The 17,245-nt window shown below is 35.6% G+C and overlaps 1 protein-coding gene across 2 annotated transcripts in view; it reads left to right on the forward strand.

The window, feature by feature from the left end:
- The window catches only part of KCTD8 (potassium channel tetramerization domain containing 8), a 91,743-nt gene that overhangs the window by 43,433 nt on the left and 31,065 nt on the right, over positions 1-17,245 (forward strand). The window contains exons 2-3 of one of the 2 annotated variants that reach the window (XR_005952518.1): positions 433-534; positions 15,380-15,736. The exons of the other annotated variant lie outside the window; for it this stretch is intronic. The gene's annotated coding sequence lies outside the window, so the exon portion shown is untranslated. Of the gene's footprint in view, positions 1-432; positions 535-15,379; positions 15,737-17,245 lie in introns of those variants that run through there. 2 annotated transcript variants of the gene reach the window in all.

Here is a 17,245-nt window from a genome sequence, read left to right on the forward strand (position 1 = left end):
CAATGGAATTATTCATATATAGGAAAATGTAGGTTCTTTTTTACAGTCTTTCTCTAATGCATACTTGTAATTTCAAGATCTATGGAAATATTGCAAAGAACTTGTAACAACCCTAATTGGTAAAGGGTGATTTTTGTGGCCATTTTAGATAGTTAAGGTATCCTACATGGTAAACAGAAATTCTTAATCTTACTGCAAGTAAGATTAAGAAACTTAACAGAAATTCTCAATCTTACTGCAAGTTGCAGTGCAGGTAAAAATTAAATTAAAAAATTAAATTTCTATTAATGTAAAAAAAGAGTCACCTGTAAAATCATTTACTTCATTCCTTGGTCATCACTTTTTTAGAATGCATTGCGAATATTTTTTTACAAGAAACAGCAAGCAATCCTGTGTGTGTGTATGTACTTTTATGTCCGTTTGTTTCAGCAGGTATTTCCACATGGGTGTGGAGACAATGATGAACCAGGAAAAAGCTGATTTTCCAGTTTCCTTCTCAATATGGCCCACAATCATTTTATCTTCCTTCATATAGTGAGTTCATTTGAGTTCATTTGTCTTTTTAAGGTTGTAGTGCATTTGTAATGTCTTGTATTCAAAATACTTTACTGTACAATTTCACAATTTCAGGGGAGATGAACTATTGTATAAAATGCACATTCCTGGGAAGGGAACAAGGGGAAAGGTGGGAAAAGTCCTACAGGAATTCTCAGATGCTGGAAGACAGTAGATGACTGAGACACTGTTCACTGATGGTTGCACACAGGGAACAAATAATTATCATAGTATCTTCATGGTCTTGTATTCCAATACAAAGCTTGTACATTATTGGGATCACTAAATCTGCAGCCCAGAGCTATGGCTGGACACTGTCACCAGCAGATGATGTGACACATAAGGTGTTTCTTACCAGAGCACTCATGTCTAGCATGAACTCATGTCTAGCAATGAGCACTTTCTTTTCTGCTATGGATGTCTAGATGTCTTGTTAGCATCCTGAAATCCAGAAGATTGAACTGACTGATTTAAAAGTGGATAGGTCAGTCAAAATATACAAAGAATTATGCTTTCTAAATCAATTTTTGTAGGGAACCAAATAGTTGTATTTAAAATTAGTGGGAATTAATGGGAAATTGATATTTGCTTGTTATATAACACACTTTAAAATATGTATTTCATACCTATTCTGGAACCTTGTAAAAAAAGCCCAAACTACTGATAAATGAATTACAGGGAAGTACAGGTGCTCAGTAGCAGTATAACTGAGGCCAGAAAGTGGTCATTTTTTAAAAGATTGCATATAATAACCTGTTAGTTAGAGTACTAGAGTGTTGTCTTTGTAGCAGGAACTGTATCCACTTCACTGTTTACAGGATTCTCAGAACACAATGGACTAAACCTGGGGCTTCAGAGCCATTACTTTCCAGTGCTTTTCAGTGGCATATTAGCAGTTTAAGGCTGTTTTAGTGGCTGTACAGGCATCATGCCTTCACAGCTGACAGAATACCAGTTTAACACCACATCTGTCCTTCTAACCTCAAGAGAGCTGAGGGCTTTCCTCTGTGTCATTAGCTGTGAATAATTTAAAGTTACTGGCAGCTGTCATAATTTAGAGGGATGAACCCTGTTCACACCAAAGCAAACACTGAGAATTCATGGAAACCTTTGCAGGTGCTCTGTATAAGCTTAACTAAATTTCATGTATAGAATGAGAGACAAAATTTTATATTTAGTATTAGCTTCATGTCATTCTCTTGTAATTATGCAAAAGCTCTTTTGTATCAAAACATCGTTAAACTTTTAATCATATATAATAAGGTGTTTAAAACAAATCATGCTAGGAATGGAAGATGTTTCATCTATGTGGAAAAAAGATCTGTACAGAAAGCTTGATTGGCTGGCAGAACACTGTACACAGTCAAAGTTGCTTGCATGAGTAATTTTTAAGTCAGACTCCTTTATGTTTTGTTCCACATCTCAGTGAGTTCACCATGAGAGCTCATGGGAGGCTTTTTGAATATGGAGCTCTCCTTTGGCAGAAGTGGCTCAGAAGCATTTTGTACTGAGCATTGTTGGCCTGTTGGACAGACACACTGATGATGTGTCTGGGGACAGCCTCTCCTGAGACTCCTTGGTTTGCTTGTATCTGCTTCCCAGCATCTCTTGGCCCAGGGTGGATGATGAGTTTATTATGATTTTGTGAGACGGGAAAGAGGAAATACAGAAAGAATGCAATAAGAAGAAATATAAATACAGGCGAGAACTTCCTTATCTTTTTCTTTTTTGCCTTCATAGCTCCAAGTCACAGTATTCGATAACCTGCTGTGACATATAGTGTAGATTGGAGAAATGTTGTGCTGCTACAAGAAAGCAGACACACACGAAGGGACATGTAAACACCTGAGCAGAGAGGGAAGTATTCAGCTGGAAACTGTCGGCTACAATGATTGCCTTTAATGGAATGTAAAACTAGTTTATCTTGGAAAATAAAAAAGAAGCCTGACTTTTAGGGACAAAGTGTGCCCCAAATATTTCATTTAAATGTCATTAAATAAAGTATGTTAAAAGCAGAATTGCACATTAGCAGCACAGTTCTAATTCCTCAGGTGCAATTAAGGGAAATTCATCTGCTTTGTAGTTGAGGCCAAGACAAATAAAACAACTTCAGTTTTAATAATTGATTTGGTATTGTTAGGAAATGTTTTCCCCCATGTTTTGATATGCAGTGTATTAGAGAATAAAGAGAATAGAAATACAAAAATAAAACCAGCCTGTTCTTAATAGGCAGGAAGGAAAAGAGAAGCCAGTTGGGCAGTCCCATTCACCACTGTGTCACCATGGATTTAGTCCATGGAAGTGTTTTTTTTCCTGGTCATAGCCACGTAGCAGTTACTGAGATTTAGGTGTCCTTTACTAGAACGCTCCTTTAAGAATGCATTGGAGCTTTTCAGTTCATTATCTTCTTCAACTGACAATGGTGCTCTATATTTTTAATGGTATAGAATCAACCCATGATAAAAGTGACAGTGGGAATCTTTCTGGCACTGAACCGTGAATACCAACACACCACAGCAATATGGCCAGGGACTCAGCTGAAGGAAATCACTAAAATAACTCTCTGTTCTTGAAAAAGAAGTGCACAGAATATGAAAGGGCAACATTAGCTTTCTTTGTAGTTCTTAGTAAATGAGAAGTAATTAAAAGGTGATTCATAGAGACCTCTGGGATGCACAGGGAATAGTTATGTGGTTAGTGATACAAGTAAAATTTAAAACACCTCCAGAAATTAAAGCTGTTCTGTTGTGATTTTTGTGTCAAAATATTCATTATGTATAATTACACAGAAAATTTCTATTTGCCTGGGAAAATTCTTGGGACTTGAGAATATTTTTTAGAATGTTTGTTATTTGAAACTCGTGTCAAAATCACATTAGTTGTATCTGTTATTCACTATACAGGGGAGGTCTGTACAGGGGAATATGCACATCTTAAACCTTAATTTCAGAATGCATTTTGGTAGTACCTCTTGAAAACCATTCTTGTGTTTTCTGATCCTTTATTTGATTTTATTGGTTCCAAGTATTATGCCAAAAATGAGGAGCAAAAACAGTCCAGGCAGTCTGTTCTTGATTTTTTCCCCAGTAAAAGTATATCCAGCTAAGATGTCTGAATCATTAAAAGAATGAACACATTTGGGAAATGTACACCTGCAAATGGTTCATTGTGTCAAAAGGGGCTTACCTGCATTTGCAAGGCATGTCTTTTCTAATGAATATTTAGCTCTGTAGTTTAAGCCACCCAAAGTGTCAATCTGCTCTGCCCATGAGAATAAAAGCACGAGGTAGCATTTTTTCCTTGCCTCAGCCAGATGTGGCTCTGTTCATTCCCAGCACAAGTTGTATGAACATATTTAGTTTGTTCCTTGTACAATTCAACCTACTATTCTTCTGAAGGTCTACAGGAGATAATTTCGTAATCAGCTTATTATGCATTATTTTTTTCTCTCTAGTACAATTTTCATTCATTCTTCCCTAATGTTTTTCCATAGCTGACAGATGCTATGTGATAGTGAGATTAATTAATAAAAACATTGCCCTAAAATAGAATCCCAAAGTGCCTTGCTCTCCCTTTCCTGGCTGTATTACACTTCCCTGTATTTTCTCCTTGTCTTTTATGTCTTTTTATTCATTGTAAAAATTCATATAATCAAATTATTTTTGACATATGAAGATGATACAGATGCAAGAGTCCATTCAGAAACAAGCGTATGTTGTTGCTCTTCTTAGAAAGGTTTGAATATTTGTGGGTTTTCACTCCAGTCCTGTATGAGGAAAAAAGCTGCCCTATTACCGGCTTCAGTAAATTTTTGATGAATCTTTTGTGTAGGCAGTCCCAGAATCTTTGTCCTAAAAATGCCAAACCTGTTTTTACTGGTAGCTGTGGGAGGGTTTTTTTTGTCGATCTGAGCTGTCTCATTTGCCTTGAGGGTAAGTACTATGCTAATATTTAGAAGTGATGAGTTTCCCCTTATTTCATTTAGTCAGAAACCAAGAAATTGCTTCTTTCCTCATCTTCCAAATTTCCCTGTTTCAGTGTACCTGGAAATTTACTTTTCTTTCTGATTCCTTTATAGAGGAACAAGCTAAAAGGGAATGTTAGGCATATTTACACTTGACTGTTACAAGGAACAGTATTGTAACAAACCAAGCCTGCTGGTTTGCTTCCCTTTTTCCTTTAGATTCCTTCAGAAAAATCCATGCCCTTTCAGTGACCTCAGAAAGGAACAGTGTGCAGATAATACACACCTTAAGGAACATGTGCTGAAAGAGACCGGAACATTCACTTCTTTCTGCCTTCCCAAATATGCTTCAATCAGTCCAGAAACTTCTCTCGGGGCAAAAATGTGGAAAGAGCAGGTGTGTTATTCAGTCGGAGCTGCTGTTCTTCCCAGAGGGGTGCACAAGAGGAGGATTTATTCCCTTCTGCAGCTCTATGCAGCTAGCTACCATCTGACCCATAACTGCTTTTTGAAACATATATGTAATGCAGATTTCTAAGCTGCTACATTTTTATTTGAAATATTCACATGTGTCTCCTGAAATACCTAAAATCAACAGGCAATACAAGTCTGCACTAAAAGAAAAGAAAAACATGGAAGGATTAAAATGGTGTCATCATCAATACATCTTTCCTCACAAATTTTCTGATTGCTTGTAATGGCTAGCTTGTCAGTCAGGCTATCTTGGCTTCTGATTGCTCACAGTTCTTATAAAGGGAGGAGTCTTTTTTACCTATGTATAAAATTATTCATGTGATAAATAATTTCTTGATGGAAGTTTCCATCTTATTTCTCTATTTTCTGCTTCAGGAATAGGGAGAACGTTGTAAAACTCAACAGAGGAGACCTTGCTGTGTTAAAAAAAGTAGAGTACACACAATAGATAGCTTAGGTTTTAAAAATTATTGGGGTTTCAGGTATTTAATGTTTAAATAAGTACTGTAAATGGCATGACAAAGCTGTTTCTTAAGTAGACATAGGTATGGTAACATCACTTTAGCTGCAAATAATTTTATCCTGTCATCCTAACTTCCTGTCATTACACATGCTCTGAAACCTTTCCAAATACCTATTTGTTAATCCATTCAAGAAGAATAGAGAAACTTTGTTACTTTACAGCATTTTAGGAGGACTGAAAAAACATAAATTAATAAAAATTATGAAGATTGCTCTGATGTGAGCTTTCCTAGAATACTTTTGTGTCAAGTATTGGCAGGGACAAAATGTGACTATTAATAGCTATGTAGTTCACAGATTCCAAAAATGGCTTTATGTGAAGAATTACTATAGCTTAAACTTACTTATTTTGTCTCTACTTTATGAGTACTTCTACCCTATTAAGAATTGAGATTTATATTTTGCATAAACAGAGTAATAATAGCTACTTTTTTCTGTTATATGGCAGACTAGAAGTCCATGAATTTCCAAGTAATCTCAGACATTGTGACATTGAAATGTAACTTTCCAAAATTTGGGATGTTACATAATTGCATGTCAGTTTCTAGAAGGTATGAGATATTTATTGGCAGTTTTATTTATGGAAAGAGAATGATTCCAGAGATACTTTTGAAAGTACTTGTCTTCTAAAGAATTTTCTAAGTAGAGGACAGAAAAGGAAATTAGTAGATTTAAATCAAGTGAACTGTAAACAAAATCATCCCTTTCAGAAGTGATGTGGGATTGTGTTTCTGAACATTTCCTTCCTGACTAATGTTGTACTGTCCATTTTTGATTCTTCTCTTGGACAAAGATTTCTGTAAGAGCTACAGAAGATATAATCCTTTGTTATTTAAATTCAAGTAGTTGTTCCTTGAATGGATTCTGAATTTTTTCACAAATTTTTTCACTTCAGGTCTCTGAAGTGGCATAAAATAGTAGTTGTTGTAGCTCTACTGTTGGGTTGCTTCCTGTTGCATAAGACTATGCTATGATTTCAGTGTTTTTCCACTTTTATTTTTAGTCAATAGGACAGTAAGAACAGTGGTTTATAATTGATGCTTATGTCTTGAAGACTTCACTGTATTCAAACTCAGGACTGGTATTTTAATATTTAAAAAAACCCTCCAACAAACTGATTGATCAAATTTCAGAACTAAGGTTTAAATATAACTACAACAAAAATACCAGTACTGTAAGCAAACACTTCTAAATGCCTGTCATGGTAATTTCAAAACACAGTTAAAACTTAAAATGTAATTGAACTTACATCTTTAGGCTATATATTAATTTTTAAATTAACTTTATATGACTTTTTCTGTTATTACAATGTTATTTCCTAAGCATTATTTTCATGAAAGAAAATGTTTAAACGTGAATATTACTGTTTACATCTTTTAATAGTTTTCCTATGTGTATGAGATGAAAGAATGTTCTTTTAGTTCTCATTTATGTTGCTAGATCTGTAATTTGACATTTTATTCATGTGATAAAACAGAAGTTTTACTTTTCATTAAAGTGTTATTCATAAGCAAATTGACTAAATCCATTATGACCTTCCTTTTAAATATATTTTTATGATTTCAGAAGCTTTAAAGAGTTGCAGTTCGTTCTTATCTTTCAAGGTCAGATATATCTGACCTTTATTCTCTTTCACATTACTTTAAATTCTTTGATTCAAAGAATCCCTTATAGTGAGATATTGCTTTGACTTTTACATCCCATCAGTCAAAGGAGTATCTGCAAACTATATTGATAAGAAAGCAGAGGTCATTTCACAAAATTAATTTGTTCATGTTCATATTGTTATTATGTTAAGATGTTCCAGTGCAGTGTTTCTATATTCTGCTTACTCAGAATGAAGTGGGGTTTGGAATAACTGTGTCCTGAAATAACCTGACATTCAAGAGTTACTTAATCATACCTTATATTCCTAAGACAGTCCAACATTAGATTACTGATGTTAATTTTTCAAGTTACTACCCACAGTTAAATTCTTGATTGTTTTTTAGAGGATGATGAATTCTGACAGTATTTTGATTAATCTTTATTTGGAAACTATGATTTACTGCATAACACGGAAGCCCATTCCAAGGTATTCCATTTCCTCTGTAGCTTTTGACAAGAATCAAGTTATACAATTTTGTGTATTTGCTCTTCTGCCTTTCCTTGTTAGCAGTAAAAAAGTGGATAATACAGAGTGAGTAAAAGGAATTGGGATCAACAAATCGGGCATTAATTTCACTGCAGTTACCACTTCTGCTGTTTGTTGCACTACCTTTGAGTGAATCTGCACATACTCTCTGGTGAATCTTTATTTTAGCCAATAACTCCTTGTAGTTTTTCAGTTCTCATTCTGCATTACCGTTGTGCTCCACACACAGAACACAACTTTGGTTACAGGTTAGAAAAAAAGTATCTTTTCACATTCCTCTCCTCTGACTTTGTGTCTGTAACCACTCTTCCAGTGTATTCTAGCAGGACAATCGTATCATTATTGTTATTCGCTTTTGATGAAATACAAAACCAGAACTCATTTCCCCATGGCTTCTTGTTCTTCCTCAGGCATCCTCAAGCTGTCACAGCTTTGTGTTACTGAGAATGGGAAGCAGAAAGCCAGTCTGCCGCTGGGTGTTGGGACTAAAATCCAGCAGATAAAGTCTTCTAGGATGCTAAAATGAGACAAAGTCCAATTCAGTATTTAGTTAAACCTGGTTCAGTTTTGTGCGTGACAAGAAGCAGTCTTGCTTTGGTCTTGGGTCTGAACTCAGAATAGTGACCTTGTGAGTATTCAGTAGCCAGAGAGAATTTTTGGGATGGAGCTTTGGGTGGAAATACTTCCACTGTGCTCAAGTCCCATTCTAGATGTCCACTTTAATGGGATAGAAAAACTCCTGAAGCCAGTCCAGCTCGATCATTATGCATGTATAACCACACTTTAAAACATGCTATCTGCAGGTGAGAAACAGGTATGAACAACTGACAGCTTGCTGGAAACAGGAAAATGACAAACAGCAGGTCCAGGCACATTGGGATTTCTGAGAGTGGTCATTGTGATTGTCCTCCAAGCCCTCCACATCTGATGCTTTCTAGAATATAGGGCAGCTGTCCTCAGGTTTGTCCTTGAACGTCCTGTAGGTGTACCTTGGTATTGCTGTTTCTGCAGGTGAGATTGGATCCCTCCCAGCTGCTTGTAGAATCTAACTTGCTGTGGTAAATGAAGTTTGTCTAGGTAGTGGCCATTTGTGATGGTAGCCCAAATGAATCTGATTGTAGGCTGACTTCTCAGCATGCCCTTACCAAACCTGTCTGCTTCTAGAGGTTGTTGACTCAAGTATCCATTTAGCTGCACATCAGATCAGGAGTGGGAAGGTATTAACACTGAAAAGCCATTTCAGTTCATGTGTAACCTTAGTGCAATAGCAGTAACCCTTGCAGACACAGGTTTAAAAATTACTCAAGGGAAAGCCTTGGAATTGTTTATAAAACAGATACTGCAAATCATTTGCTTTGTTTTAAGAGCAGAGTTGCTGATTTTTTTTCATTCTTTGAAATTCAGCCTGATGGTTCCTGGAATTACTTGCAAATTAATTCCACTGTGGTTTAGTATCATCAGTGGGAAGAGCAGTGTGAAGCTGAGCAAATCTCTTGCCATCTGGAATGTAACCCAAGCACCTGATAGTTCCATTCTGAGTCCCCTCAGGAAGCTTACAATTATATAAAATGTTTAATCAAAGCTGTTATGCCAAGTATAACTGCAAAGCTGACATCAACATAGGAAAAGAAAAGTTAAATGGCTCCATATGAGCTGCTCTTTTCACTAGAATTTTTGAAAGACAGGAAAAAAAGATAATGCCAGCTTTGCTTCCTTTATCTGTGAGTTACTAAAACCACCCTTTACAGTAAACAGTGTCCTTTGGCTCTACAATGTTATTGTCACTTTTTTAAATTACAGAATTAATGCCCATAGATATAATATATGGCTTTGTCTCATTAAAATGGAATGTTATTTCAGTTGCTCAAGATATGCTAATTTCTCTAGTCTAACAGTTAATCAGGCAAAGGTGCCTTAAACCCAACTGGCTTAATGTGCATATTTTTCTTTTTTATTTCAGTTCTTTAACATAAAACACTGGTACATTAGAAGTATTGATTAAAAAAAATAACAGATCTGATAAGCAGTCTTCATGTAATCTGTATTTTCAATAGAAAAATGATACTCAGGTATTACAAATAATGTATCAGACTTGGGAGATGATAAAAAAATCCCATTTGTTAAAAAGTTCTATGTAAAATATAATTAAAAGTATCTCTTAAAATAGTTTTTTGAATGTATGTCTATGTAAAGTGAATTTTTATTTATAAAACTGTTGGAATGTAGGCCTTGGGAACAACATTTTTTCATAAAAGCAAGTGATATTTTTAGTAAATTTATTTGGGAAATTGCATGAAAAGCCTTTCACTTAAACTCAGTTTAAAATTATTTACTCAAAAGAATAAACTAAAAAATTTTTTTGAACTTCACTTTCTTTTAAGAAAAAATGTAACTGTAGATTTCCAAAGCAAAATATAAATTAGTCAAGAAAAATGCTAGCATAAGAGAAGTGATTTTGTGGAATATTTTTCTTTATGAAATGGTACTTTATGAAGCACTTAACTTCACAACATATTAGCTACTTCAGATTATTTGAAAATTACTACCAATTAACTGAAAATGCTTTAAAAAATCTGAATATTTTAAATATTTCCTGAAATAATTGTAAAATATGGAATATGTTTTCTGCATTTTCCTTATTTTTGTTTGCAGTGTATGTCACAAAATCTTACAGTACTGAAGGCTTGATCCTCCAGAGCAAGTCTGAAAATGCTGAGAAGTTTTTATGTTCAGTAATATAGATAAATTTCAGCTAACCTATTATTTATATAGCTGTTTAAATGATTGCCTTTATGCAAATTTAATATAATGATAAATATGCCATCAAATGGTGGTGTTATCAGCTGAGGCTTTGGCTGCTATGTTATATCAAGTAATTGTTAAAATATGGATATGAAAAATTCCAGTTCAGGATAATGAAGACTCTGGTACTTTTTAGTATTTTAACACACTTTGGCATTGGCAATGATTTTAAAGATGTGAGAAAGGAATATAGATCTCATGTTCTCAAAGCTGCTAAGGAAGCTACAGATTCCTTAAAGCTAAAGCTTTATTATGCTATCAAAGTTAATAGACCGTTTTGACTCTTTGAAGAATATCAGGATATGCTTAAAGGACCTAGTTAGAGATAAATTCATAATCCCAAAGGTCCCACAGAAAAGCAGCAGGTTCAAATACCTCTGTACCTTCTGACACTTCTACAGACTCAGTTCCTTTTGTTGCCTTAAGGCATCCAGCTTGGCCTTTGTAAGTGTACAGTGCTCACTGAATGTTGTGAATATTGGTCAGCAGGAACCTCCCAAGGTCATGGAGTCCAGCCTGCTGCCTGAAGCAGGACAGTCACCCACCTCACAGGTCGGCCAGCTTTGCTTAGCTGAGTCTTGAAAACTGCAAAGGAAGGGGTTCCACAGCTTCTCTGAGCAGCTTGTGCTGTGCGAAAGTTTCTCCCAGTGTCCATCCTGAATCTCACAAAATGTTGCTACAAGATTTCATCATGTTATTACATTGTCTGTCTCTATAAGGAAGAGTTTTGTTCCACCACATGGATACCTACCCATCAACTAACTGTGGGGTTAACCAATCTCTTCTCTTTTACGGCTGTTGGATAAGATGTTGGCAGGTGTTGCTAAAATCCTTTATCTCCACTAACTAGCAGTGGAGGCATAGCAGCATGACTGACTTTCCTTGAAGGAAGGCAGAGAAAGAATCCCTACAGGATGAGGAGCAGATGCAGTAGTGACTCTGTTTCACTTCTCTAGGGCACCAAGAGAATCTTGACCTTATCAAGAGGCAGTTTGGTTCAAGGGGGAAGGAGCTTGGCTAGATCCCCACCATGTGGTGGATAAAGTGTACCATCTCAACAAATTTTGAACAGGAGATTGACATGAAATTGTCTAAGCCTTTACTCAGCTCCCTGGGAAATAAGATTGTCCTAATTAGAGGCATACCAGACCTTCATTTAGCACCATGTCTTTGTACCTCCTCCCATTTCTTTGATCAGGAGGCTGAAGTTTCTGTTAAGCTAGGCTAATAGCAGGCTTATCCTGCTGCTTTTAGGGTTACTTTTATTCCAGTCAGTGTGAACTCTGAAGACAAACTAACAACTTTCAGAGCAGCTGGAGAAGGTACATTAGGTACACCTGTACTAAAAAGGAAGAGGTCTGCATTAACAGGCTTTCAAAGAAACCTGTACACAAGGAAGGTATGTTAGCACTTCGCTCTCATGAAGCTATATTTGAGAGGTACTAATATGAATAGAAGCTTTTAACTGCCAAGAATATGAAACTTTAAGCTAGTTAATTAGAAGAAACAGAACAAAAAAAATTAAATGTGTGTGTGTGTGTGTTTCAATTGTGAAAGCTTGTGCAGGAAAAGTGGAAAATCTCAAAAAACTTGAGTGATTCTCTGTGTCATTTTTTAAAATATAAAGCACCTGATTGCCATGGCAGTAAATATCTATTAAATGATGCAGAAAGTAAATGCTATTATTTCCCCCTTTCATGTCTCTATGCCCTTTCAGAAAGTCTCCAAAGACTTGTGAAGTGACCCATTCATCTTAATGAGATACTGCCAGGCAATAAGAACATTTCAGGGACGTGGATACTGATAGAAACTTGGGATGTCTCAGGCCTTCATCTCAGTGGGTCTTCTCATTTTCCCTACTTTAGTTTCATCTCTTATGAAGCTTGCTGGTAATTAGAGCATAAAGCTTTATATTGAGATAAACAATCGGGCAACATTACATTATTTCTTCTGGTGTTTTAATGTTTTATAAGACTGCTCTGTGTATGTGCATGCATTGGAGACAGGAATAAGAATTTGATTTATTTACCATTAAATAGTCAAATAAAACACCTAATACAATATTCCTCAGTATTGCACAAAATATCCTGAATAAATTAGTGGGAAAATCATAATTTTAGCTACTCCATTTTCACTTGCATAATGTCTTTATAGAGCATCTTTTTGCTGACATTTTTACAAGACAATGTGAGCTGTGTAAGAGGCTCTAAATGTTTTCATTAGTAAGAAAACTTCAATCACTAAAAGCACCTCCACTTACAACTGAAATATGTTTGCAGGCTGCCCCATCTTCTTTGTTGAGTGTTTTTGTTCTTTTCGTTTCTGTCTTTCCATTCTCTTTTTTATTATGCTATTATTAACTATTTTCTCTTGAAATATGCTAGGCAATCACCATTTTACATCTGTCTCTAACTACTTTCATTTCCAGTGCCCTTTCTTTTAACTATGATTTTAATCCTTCTCCTTTAGCTCTACCACCTGCAACTGATTCCTTGAATTCTATTCAATTTACTTCATAGCCTTATCATATTCCTTGACAGTCCTTTGTATAAAACATGCTGTCATTTAAATTATGAATGATTCTATTGCTTCTTTGTAGCACTTTTTCTGAGTTTTACAGGGTACACCTTCAGGTAAAATAAGTTTGACCTTGTTTCATGTGATCAAAGAGCAAGCAAGACTTTAACTGGAATTAAGATCAGCTTCATCTTTAATGCTGCCAACAGCAAGGTTGCACTATCTGGATTGTTCCTTACAAAATAAGGTCAAAGAAGTCAGTTTCTGAGTCCAATATTGAAACCTCCTATTTTCTAAAGAGCTGTGGTGATTTATGTATATATGTTTAAGGAAATAATATAAAATAAATGAAACATCTCTGCCAGGTGTTCATTTTCACCTAATCCTGCCAATTGATGTTGGTAGGAGTTGAATCAGCTTTTGTAGACATGCTGGAAAGTGCTGAAAAGACAAATACCTGAGGTCATAGGATCAATTGGGTTTTTTTAAGCATTTAAGCCCTCATTATCTGAAACAGTCATGTACCTTTTTGATTCATGTTTAACACATCACAGCTATTTGTTTCAAGAGATGGAAGGATTCAATAGAGCAGTTCCCAGCTAAGCAAGCAGTTGCAATTACTATTCACTTTATTTAGTTAATATAACAGGACTTGTAAATTGGGGTTTATTTATGGGGATTTTGCTGTCATAAACTTTAGACCCTGATAAGAACTTAATTCACCTAAAACTTCCTTGGAAGTTTTTTGGGAATCCAGAGCCATATGTATGGATTGAAAAGCTTGAAAATCTTTAGGCCATGATTTTTAAGCAATGTATAGCTTTTAAAAAAACAAATATTACACCATTCTATTGCATTATATTAAGGATCCATTACTTTCTCAAGCTTGTCCCAAGCTGGACACAGAAAATAGTGGTCCTCTTTTATGTTTTGCCTCCAACCACTGTGTACATTTCTTAGGGAAAATCCCAAATTTTCAAGAATGCATCTTGCCTTGTCTTCATGAAATATTTTGCAATTTTAATAGGATGTCACCAAATGGAAGAGGTTAAAAAGAAGTTATATAGGAAATCTTACCAAAAAGGAAATGCAGTTTTAACAAAGGCTATCTGAGGTGGAGCTTTTTTAATACAATGAAGTAGTGTTAAACCACTTATTGCAGAGAAAATGTTTTAAGTAAAGTATTCTCCCACTTTAGCATGCAGATATTTGAAAATGCATTACAACCTACACTGAACACTGTACAAAGAAAAACATCAGAAATAGTTAACACATTAAAAATATAACTCTTTAGGCCAAAAACTTCTAGAAGCCCTGGGGGCTTTTCCATTTTAAGGATTAAAGAGATTTTTCATTGCTTGAAAAAATTCTTATTTCAGGCCATCTGCCCTTATTGCTTTTTTGGGTTTGATTTGGCATCTAGACTAGTATCTTTCTTCCTGTAATTAGGATTTTAAAATTTATTTGTCTTCTGGTTCCAGTAGATGAAGATAGAATTTTTCTGAAAATGATATTTTATCAGGGATGCACATAAATCTTCTTATAAAATGAAGAGAAAAATACTAAGACTTTAGTGAAATAAAGCATATGAAGACTTTAGGTTAACATCTTGGTCTCCATTTATAGCTTTTGCTGCTGTTCAGTTGGGTCTTCTTAATTTTCTGTGAAGAAATACTCACATAACTGCTCTGACAGAAAAATCTTTACCACTGTATATTTTGGTATTGAAGGTCGTACAGGTAGAGGTGCTGATTTTCAGAAGCTGTTCAAAGGCAGCTGGTGGTGACTCAGGTACTTGAGAAGCTTGAGGCCCCTGCAAGATGCATTAAAGAGCCTCTAGTCTGCACACCCTATTGCAGGTGGTCTCTGCACCAGGGTAATTTCCCCTTGAGGCCAGAGGTGCTGCATTTCAGGCTGATGCAGATGAAACCAGCCCATGTTTTGAGCAAGCTCTGATCCAAACTCTGATTCCATCCAGATTGCTCAGAGTTGGGCATTGCAACGTGTGCTGAGCCTGGTTTTCAAGGAATGCGCACTCTCAGCAAAGCTCTTTACCTGGGACAGGTGCTCCTCTTGTGCCACAGTTTTCTGCCTGGTTTTGTCTCAAAACACCAGTGAGAAGTGCTGTGTGTGTGTGTGTGTGTGTGCAAAACTGTTCCATCTGTAGGAAATGTCCCAGTCTATCATTAGTGGTTCTTGATCTGTTACAGGGAGGCTTCACGTGAGAAAATAGGCAAGTCATATAGTGTATTGAAAATCAGTATCTAATGGTGCATTTCCAGATTAACAAATTCATAGTGCTTTGGCTTTGCTGGAGGCCTGCAGGTACCAATAGTTGGGTGGTTTGGGGTTTTTTTTTTTTTTTTTTTTTTTTTGTTTTTTTTTTTTTTTTTTTTTTCCCTTCTTTACAGGCAATGAACTCCAGAATCATCCATTCAAGAGTTATGGATATAATCCTAAGTTTCACTTAATACCTGTTTTATTTTAATGGTTTGAGACTTTTGTTTGATTTTTGTTCTTCAGGAGATTATTTCCTTGTGTGTATATATTATTCCTTTAAAATGTTTTTCCTCTCATGTTACAGCAGAGGATGTGAAATATTTCTCATTCCACTTGCAATAAAATCCCTTTTAGACAGAATTCACAGATCCACCAGTTCTAACAAAATCATGCACTCTGTTAATCTTCTTCCTTAGAATGAAGTTGCTAAAAATTGACATAATGTTATTTGTCAAGAGATAAAAAGATCTTTTATTAATTAGACTCTATGATTACAGTATCTGTAACCATCAGGGGCTTTAAATAAAAAATGGCAAGACTCTCTGAAGTTTGCTACTTAATGACTTTTTCTATGCCTTCTTTAAATATAATAATAATAACAATAATAATAATACTATTAATTTATAGAAAGAAGTAAAATACATTTCTTGAGCTGGTAAAATGACATAACTGCTTGATTATGTGAATATTGGCTTAGAATTCAATTTTTTTTAATATAATTTGAATATGTATTGACTGTATTCCTTAAGGGGAGATAGCAGCAGTAGGCATTCATGAAGAGTCTGACTTAGGAGAGAAAATGTATTGGTGACCTGAGACAGTGTTCTGTGCTTGGGGTTGAGGTACAGTGGGCATCAGGAAAAAAAAGTTGAGAGAGACCCTGAAAGCACTGTTTCAGAGCTGTCCACCAAGTATTTGATCATTTGGGCTATAAATTATACATAGCAATTTCCTTATTTAGAATATTAATTAGAAAAAAAATCAATTTGTCGTTTGCTCTCCAAAACTTGCCCATACAAACTGGAACTAATGCTTTATTTTTTTTTTTCAAAAGACAGTTGATTGTACTGCCTGATCTGAGAGGATGCTTCCTTACTGCTTGAATAGTAAGAACCAACTCAGTAGTACTGGGCTGGAGTGGACAAATAGCTGTTCTTCCTGAATGAATTCTCAAGAGAAAGACAGCCTAAAGCATTAATGAAAGTGAATTATTCATCTTTTATGGTTTTTATTTACTTATGATAATTTAAACATTCTTTGGCTATAATTTTTCATCCCTAAAGTGTAAATCAGTTTTGAATTCATGTGTTTTGATAAGAACATAAAACTTGATCTACCATCCTACCAAACACTGCTTCTTGAGAAGTAAATCTTTCTGACAGCTCTTTTGCTTCTGACTGCAATACAAGTTGGAATTTACTTCAGAAAGTGTAATTTCAGAGACTTCAACCTAACTAGTCCTTTATTTATCAGCACTCTGCAGTCAACAGTTGTCTCTTCCACACCAGAAAGAAGAACAAGAGGAAATTCAGGATAATTTAATTTGTTTTTTCCCTGCCTCTCAAATTGAAGATGTTGAGATGATGCTGCAAGATTTACATCAATATTCATTGCTTTAGTAAACTTCACACCTTCAGTGCCTTCTTCCAGGAGTAGGATTTATTTCTTTTGCAGTCTTTGCTGTTGCTTGCCCTGGCTGCAAGACAGAGTTTGTAGCTGTGAGGTTCACAGCATTGTTCAAGGTGTGGGCCTGGGCTCAGCTCTACCTGTAATTAAATGTCTAGTGGAATAGGATCTTGGTAGCTTTAACTACAGCAGTCACTGCTGACTTTGGTATTGATCTCTAATGGTGGCTTCCCCATCACCTTGCAGTGTTGAGCATCACCTATGTCTTAGGCAAAGCTGCTTGAGTCAGCCAGACAGCTCAGTCTGTAGGTCACGTTTGCTATTAGGTTACATCAGGTAGAAGTGGGGTTATTTTTGGTTGGTTGTTTTTT

This window comes from Onychostruthus taczanowskii, unplaced genomic scaffold (assembly GCF_017590055.1).
Source record: "Onychostruthus taczanowskii isolate IOZ18803 unplaced genomic scaffold, ASM1759005v1 scaffold2, whole genome shotgun sequence".
Taxonomy (NCBI): Eukaryota; Metazoa; Chordata; class Aves; order Passeriformes; family Passeridae; genus Onychostruthus; species Onychostruthus taczanowskii.